This window comes from Triticum dicoccoides, chromosome 1B (genome assembly GCF_002162155.2).
Source record: "Triticum dicoccoides isolate Atlit2015 ecotype Zavitan chromosome 1B, WEW_v2.0, whole genome shotgun sequence".
NCBI classification, from domain to species: Eukaryota; Viridiplantae; Streptophyta; class Magnoliopsida; order Poales; family Poaceae; genus Triticum; species Triticum dicoccoides.
The window spans coordinates 443,679,507-443,687,775 of NC_041381.1; the positions used below are offsets into that span (position 1 = coordinate 443,679,507).

The window sequence follows — 8,269 nt, forward strand, 5'->3', positions numbered from 1 at the left end:
TGTCAAGTTACCATTGGTTCATCATCATCGTCTAGACAAGTTTGAAACTCAGTAGAGAGTGACGAATTGTTCTCACCTAAAATTGCAAGCAATGTAACATTAGATGGCAGTAGTGTAACTGATTTAGGTATATATTCTAGTAAATTATCTAAGCAAGAAAAAAATAGTGTAGCAACAACAAAACAGAAGTAGAATAGGAGCAAAAGAGCAACATTTGAGTTGTCTTACCTAGCATGTCAGCATTAGACCAAGCCTGCATACACATTATAGCTTCAACCATCTTTGGTGCGAGCCTACTACGATGAGGGCTAAGGATTCTACCACTTGTAGAGAATGCAGATTCCGATGCTACCGTTGTGACCGGAATAGGCAAGATGTCATGAGCAATAAGCTGTAGAGTTGGATATTTTATCCCCCCAAACTTCCACCAATTGATGATATCAAAATCTGATGTTCTTGGCAAGGTTGGCTCTTCTAAATACATGTCAAGCTCTGTATGAACCAACAAAGATGAAGCAGTAGGTTGTGAAGACATGTACTGTTCAAATATGTCAAAAACTTCTTCCTGTGAAGCTGAAGCAGTGGGTTGTGTAGCACTAGCAACATTTGATGTTCCCGCAGAAGAGGCATCTTGGTATTGAACCAACAGTTCACGGAGCAATTGCTTCACGCGCGCAACCTCTTGAATTGCAGCCTCAGGTCCATAGGGAGGACCATACAAAGCCTGCACCATATGGAGTTTGTACCTTGGGTCAAGAACAGTGGCAATAGCCATCAGACCATGGATATCTGTCCAATACTTCTGAAACTTCTTTTTCATCTCCTCGGACATTTTTTGCATCAGTTCAGACTTCTTTTTAATCTCATCGGGCATATCTTGCAACAGCTCAGGTGTAGTCCATTTGCGAATTGCCAACTTAATACCACAAACCTTAGGGAAGAACATATTTGCTGCAACATAACTAGTTCCTGACCATAAGGTAGTGACATCATAGAATAATTTGAGCCTAACAATCATCTCTTTGGCAAAATCCCAATCAGCAGTTGTTGGACAGCAATTAAAAAGCCTTTCACGCAGACTAAGACGATAAAAAACATCCATATACAGCACAGCAATACTAAGCATTATGTATGTGGAGTTCCACCTAGTTTTACAATCAAGATTCAGCCTCCTAGAGTACTTAATGTTCATCAAGCGACAAGTTTTTTTGAACTTCTCATGTCTTTTTGGAGTTGCTGACCAAAACCCCACACTATCCCGCACCCTCTCAATACCATCCCCCAAAACAGCAAGCCCATCTTTCACAATCAGATTTAATATGTGAGCACAACAACGCATATGCAACAGTTTACCACCTAGCATGAGAGAGGAGGAGTCTAACTTATCTAGGAGATCTTCCACTGCCTTGTCGTTGGTTGTGCAGTTATCAAGAGTAATAGTTGATATCTTTCTCTCAAGATGATACTCTACCAGAACTTCATGTAGAACATCACAAATCACTTCAGATGTATGTGGTGCTGGTACATATACAAACCTGCAAAATTATAAATTATTGGGTTAGAAAGCATGAATAAGAGCAAAGGTATTCAGACAAGCAGTAAGATAGGGGCAATGGTATTGTACCTTAGAAGGAATGACTTTAGATTCCAAGAACCATCAATGTAGTGACCTGTTACAGCCATGTATCCTCTCTTTTGATGTCCAGTAGTCCACATATCCGAAGTCACAGCAACTCTATTCTTGAAGTTTACAAAGTACTTGATCAACTTATCTCTTTGTCCTTCATGCATTTCTAGAATATCTTTCCGAATGGTATTCCTACACACAACCTTGAACATAGGTTGCAACATAGCACAGAACTTTCTAAAACCTACATGATCTACCATAGCAAGTGGGTACTCATGACAACATATCATCAAAGCAAGTTCTTTCCTACATAGTTCTTGATCAAATATGTAATTCTCCACATTCACTTTCCCATCTTCCGCCTTGGTCAGTTTCAGCTTTGCTTGCTTCCAGGCTGTTGTGGTCTGCCTAGCAGCACATGTTGCCAAATGTGCGTGAAGATGTGATGTTCCATCCTTTGTTTCTCCTCCAAGCTTACTATGGCACCACTCACATTCAGCCTTCCATTTTCCGCCCACAAGAACCCTCTCAAATTCATCCCACACCTTAGACTTGAGCTTTCTCTTCACACCAGCCAACTTGTGTGCATCCTGCGGTTTAGTTGCTCTTGTTGTTTGAGATGGCACCTCCAAGTCAACAGATTCAGCTGGCGTTGCATTGGCACTAGAGCTTGGCGTGGGAGTTGCACTAGAGGCTGGTGTATCTTCATTTGCAGCCGATGCACTTGCATCTGATTGTGTTGGACTTGATGCCATTGTTGATCAGAACAAGCAGTCCTAAAACAAAGGCACACAACAAAATAAGCAACACAATAATCTAGAATAAAAAGGATCACAATAGTCAGGATTGCAATATATTTAGATATGTGGACATTCAATTATAACAATAATCAGGATTGCAATATATTTAGATATGTGGACATTCAATTATAACAATAATCAAGATTGCAGTATAGTTAGATATGTGGATATTTAGATAATTCTGACATATATTTAGATAACCCACTCATGACTGATCCATACAAATTGAACAGCAAGATTCAATTACATGGGAAAATAACAACTACAAGAACTAACAACATCAAATATCTAAGACTTCAATCTTCATTCTTCACTGCTCCGTGCAGGCATATAGTAAGTCGACAGTTCCTCAACCTGAACATTAGACAAGTGGAAACATTAGTAAGCTACCATTGGCAAGTGGAAACATTACTTAAGATTAAAAAATAAGATGATGGTTGAGGATGGCAAATTACCATTGGCCTGCCTAGAAGCACATCTTGCTAAATGAGCATGTAGATGTGAGCTTCCATACTTTGGATCTCCACAAAATAGCCCGTGACACCATACACATTCAGCCTTCCATTTTTCCTCAACAAGAACCCTATTGAACTCATTCCAAACCACATATATGGTCTTTCTCTTCACACGAAGTGGCTCTTCTTGCTCAAAATATTCACCTGAACCTGATATATTATTGTGCTGCTCACCTTGATGGTCTCGGGTTCGGGTCGATGCAGATTTTCTTGAGGTGGAGAAAGAGGTGCGAGTTGCCGCTTGCCGGTCATCGTCGCGGTCAGCTACAAAGGCACATGAACCTGACATAGATAAGCAACACAATAATCAGGAATGTTACTGGTAGATAACCCACTCATGACTGACCAAAAAACAGCAAGATCCTACACATTCAACAGATGCAAGAGCAAGTTCTAACAATAGCAAGTCCACTACAACAGCAAGTCCACTACAACTAACCACTAGTCCACTACAAGATCCTATTCAACAGCAAGTTCAAGATGCAACAGCAAGAACTAACAAGTAACAACTACAAGAACAGAAAGTTTCAGCTCCTTACCCTGATGGCCTCGGCCTCTTGGAGTCTTGGGTCGATGTAGAAGCCACCGGTCACCTGGGATGGGGAAGAGAAGCACTTGCCATTGCCACCCCCACCATCCTGTTCCTGCACTTGCAGCCGCCTTGCCCGGCCTTGAGGTGAAGGAGGAGTCGAGGAGGCGGGGTCGCGAGGAGGCGAGGAGCAGGAGACGGCGACGAGACCAGATGAGCTGATGAGGTGCCGGACTGCTGGCCGGTGCCTTGATGCGAAGGAGGACGAGGCGACGTCGCGAGCAGGCGAGGAGCAGGGCTGCAGGAGATGGCGACGGGATTAAGGGTCAATGGGGAGCGGCGGATGAGGCGCCCGGGTGGGGAAGGGCGGCCGGATGAGGCGCTCCCGCGCTGGCCGGTGCGGCCCGCGGCCCGCCGCCGGTGGTGGTGGTCTGGTGGATCTGGTGATGGGGAGAGGAGGCGGCCAGATCGGGGTAATGGGGAGAGGTGGCTGCGGCTGCTAGTTGGGGGAATGGGGAGGAAAGGAGTGGAGAGGTGAGCTGGTTAGGATTTCTTCTTTATATATACACTTGGATGTTTGACTGACAGGTGGGGTCCCGGGTATCCATGGAGCCTCCATGGAGCCAGTTTGCCCCCCATCCCCGCCCCGTTAGCTTCTCGGGTACCCGCCCCGTTATACCCGTGGGGGGATTTTGATCCCCATCACCGCTTCTTAGCGGGTAAATCCCCACGGATACCCGCCCCCACGGGGAAAATTGCCATTTTGACTTCGAACAAACCATCGGTAGTACTAAACCGATTTGACGGGGAAGCATGCTGCAGGTCACCAGTATGCCAAACTAACCTGACAGTTGATGGGTCATGCGTCCTGTGAGATCTGCAGGCTGCAGCAAGAAAATCTCGATGGACCCCAACTCCGGTAGGGCGAGAAACGTACGTGAGTTCGGGGCTTCTCGCTCCCGGCTACTGACGTGGCTACGAACCTTTTGTTTCCCTTTTTCTTCAGACTAGTAAGTGTGCACGTGCAACGCACGTATAATTATTGGTTGCATTTCAAGTAGATGCCAACATGTGATAGATAAAAGGTTGCTTTGCGTCTCATGGCGTATAGGAAAGCTTGACAACGCATAAAACGATGAATGTTCATGTCTGGTACACACAGTCACAAACATACATAAAACTGGAGAGTATAAATCAACCCATACAACTCGTTATTTCATGCCTCCGTTTACTCTTTATATGCATCAAGATGCTCTTGACATGTAAATGTTTAGTTCATTCTGCACGAAGTGTCAAAGCACTAAAAATCCAAAGCTAAACTTGGCAAGCAACATATACAATTCTACAATGTTTCCCCTCTTTCATCTGTATTCATCCTGCTCCAAGCCAGCAAGCTTTCATGCCAAAATGCAAAAAGAACAATGCACTGAATGAATACAAGGGTAGACATAGGAAAACAATAGTACAAAATAACATCCCGAAACACAATGGAGACATATGGAGAAGCACCAGTTGTAGAAAATAAGAAAAAAAATGCAAGTCATGACCATTTTTGATAGTTTTTGTTTACACCCACTTGTGTGTAATACTATCAAACAATAAAAAATAATTTGATGGTCATTAGTTCCTAACCACTAACCGAATGAACAGCGAAAGGACCTCAAAGTATTTATACGTAGAAGAATAGTAAAAATATATATTTATTTATAGATGGTTCATGTGAGAAAAAAAATCACATCTTGCAATTTAGACCATCCAGCCCCTTTATGAAGTGAAAGGAGTTCCAAATGTAACAACTTAAAATAAATCAACTCCAGCAGTACAAGTGTTACAAATTAAGAAAAAACAAATAATGTGTTGATGACACATGTAAACGATATCTGCTAAGAAACACCGAAGATATAAAGATAGCACACTCTGGTTAGTAATGCATAGAAACCTTATTTTGAAGTATACAAGTCAAGACAGGCACGCCGTGTAAGTTCGCAAGAAACCATAAATGATGGCTGGGCAGTTGTCTTACAAGCAACATAAATTACCGGCACTCCAGCGGCATCCCCTAAGAAGGGGCGATCGGTGCGGCACCCTCGGCGGTTCACGAATTACCGGCACTCCGGCGGCGTCCCCTGAGAAGGAGTTGTTGGTCCTCGGCTCCTTGTCGCCATGCCAAGTGGAGGTCGGTTGTGGTGTTTTTTCTTGGGAGAGATAGGATCGTGATCTAGGAGGTCGAGGTGATGGGCGTGTCAATGTGTGCGAATACCCGATTAGTTTCCTAATAAAATGCGATCGTGATCAGTTTCCTAATAAAACGCGATCATGATTAGTTTCCTAATAAAACACGATCGTGATTAGTTTCCTAAGAAGATGTGATCGTGATTAGTTTCCTAAGAAGACGCGATCATGATTATAGTTTCCTAATTGATCGGACATGGAGTTTCATATGCTGAAGCACGGTCAGTCAATGTAAATTGTTAAGTGCACACAGAGAATGGATTAGGTTAAGGTTAGCAGCTAGATTAAGTTTAGTGGGCTTAATCATGCGGTCATAATGAATCCGTGTACATTTTATGGGGTGCACGTAAGAAAGTTCTTGTTTAATTGTTTAATAGTAGTGGAGATAATAAAATGCGGTCGTGATCAGTTTCCTAATAAAATGCGATCATGATTAGTTTCCTAATAAAACACGATCGTAATTAGTTTCCTAAGAAGATGCGATCGTGATTAGTTTTCTAAGAAGACGCGATCATGATTATAGTTTCCTAATTGATCGGACGTGGAGTTTCATATGGTGAAGCACGGTCAGTCAATGTAAATTGTTAAGTGCACACAGAGAATGAATTAGGTTAAGGCTAGCCGTTAGATTAAGTTTAGTGGGCTTAATCATGCGGTCATAATGAATCCGTGTACGTTTTATGGGGTGCACATAAGAAAGTTCTTGTTTGATTGTTTAATAGTAGTGGAGATAAAATGCGATCGTGATCAGTTTCCTAATAAAATGCGATCATGATTAGTTTCCTAATAAAACACGATCGTGATTAGTTTCCTAAGAAGATGTGATCGTGATTAGTTTCCTAAGAAGACACGATCATGATTATAGTTTCCTAATTGATCAGACATGGAGTTTCATATGGTGAAGCACAGTCAGTCAATGTAAATTGTTAAGTGCACACAGAGAATGGATTAGGTTAAGGCTAGCCGTTAGATTAAGTTTAGTGGGCTTAATCATGCGGTCATAATGAATCCGTGTACGTTTTATGGGGTGCACGTAAGAAAGTTTTTGTTTGATTGTTTAATAGTAGTGGAGATAGTAGTGGAGAAGAACCTTCCGTTGCCATGAGAACATGGCGAAGTTAACGCCATTTAACCTTATGCACTTAATCTTCGTACATGGAATTAGAAACGAAAATCCTATGATCACGCAAAAGATATGCAGCAGAGGACTAAACGGTTTAAGTGATTTGGGTAATATTTTGCTAATAAATAAATAAATAAATAAGCGAGAGGCGGTCTCTCTTGTGCACTATCGGCCAAATGCAAGTGTGTGTGATTCAAAGGCAACAAGATAGCACCGACTTCTGGTATGAGGTTGCGATCTTCCCTCGCATGCAGCCATTTTTCTTGTACGCACATGCCCACGCGTGGGCGTACTCCTACAGGCAGGGACGGAGCCAGAATTTAAGCATAGGGGGAGGGGGAGGGGGCGAAGACAATGGCACATGAGATTTTTTTCCCCCTTATGTTAACCCCCTTTACACCATTTTATTAACAAAATTAACCCCCTCTTAAATTCATAAGAGAAAAAATAGATAGCAAATCTGAGCACTGATAGAAATACAACGACATAAAAGATGTAGATTTGTGAAATTTTATAGTGGCATAATTTTTGGATTAGGAGTTTGCATATCAATTAAATATTGGTCCGGCTATTACCTTGGTTCTTGGAATCCTCAGATTCATCATTTCCTCTAAAGAGAAATAGAAATTATATATGTTTGGAACTAAATCATTCTTGCTTACCTCATGACATCAAGAAAAATCTTTAGACTTAGTTCGGATTAGGCTGCTCCCCTTCGGTAGGTTGCACGTCGTTTGCAGTGGCATCATGTTTCGATGGTTGGGATCTTGAATCAATTCCGCTTTCTTCCTCTTCATGTCTACTGTCTACACAAGCACAAATAAAAAACAGAAAATGTATAATTGATTTTTAATGCCTATAGTCTGTATGACTATATTTCTATAATTTGTGAAGGCACGAACTAATCTAATTTGAACATAAACGACCTTTTTCCCCTTGTGTTTTTGCCGCTCATCAGTGCGTTAAGTCTTCCGGCAACATGTCCGTGGTCCGTAGATCGATGCCTCCCTGTCCGGGCGTCCCCTTCCCTTCTCCGCTTCTCGGTGGCGGCGCGGCCGCGCGATGGGAAAGATTCGATAACAGCAATCCCTAGCGGCGCGACCGCCCGATGGAAAGATCCGATCGCAGCAGTCGTCCCTGGCGGCTTGGAAACGAAGTTAGCAGCCACATTTTTTTTTGAGACACAATTAGCAGCCATATGTGCGTGCGTAGTTCCACGATGGCCTTTTTCCAAGCCGATATGGCTGCTAATATAATTTTATTAGCCCAATACAACTAACATCCACGATGGCCTGCTTCGCATTCTTAGCATTGGGCTGTACATGGGCTCGGGCTTAATGTTAATTAAAAGGCTGAAGAGGGATAGGGGGGGCAAAGCAATCACGATCAAGTGCACAGGTAAAAAAGATCAGCGAACAAGTCATACCTGTCAAGGGACGAGGA

At 42.7% G+C, this 8,269-nt stretch overlaps 1 long non-coding RNA gene across 1 annotated transcript; it reads right to left on the reverse strand.

Annotated features, from left to right (window-relative positions):
- Window positions 1-4,823: 4,823 nt before the first annotated feature.
- Window positions 4,824-7,940, reverse strand: LOC119306446. Its single transcript, XR_005148952.1, has 3 exons — window positions 7,753-7,940; window positions 7,489-7,632; window positions 4,824-4,865 (listed from the first exon to the last, which is right to left on the reverse strand). It is a non-coding gene; the product is annotated as an uncharacterized LOC119306446 (long non-coding RNA).
- Between the last annotated feature and the right edge of the window lie 329 nt (window positions 7,941-8,269).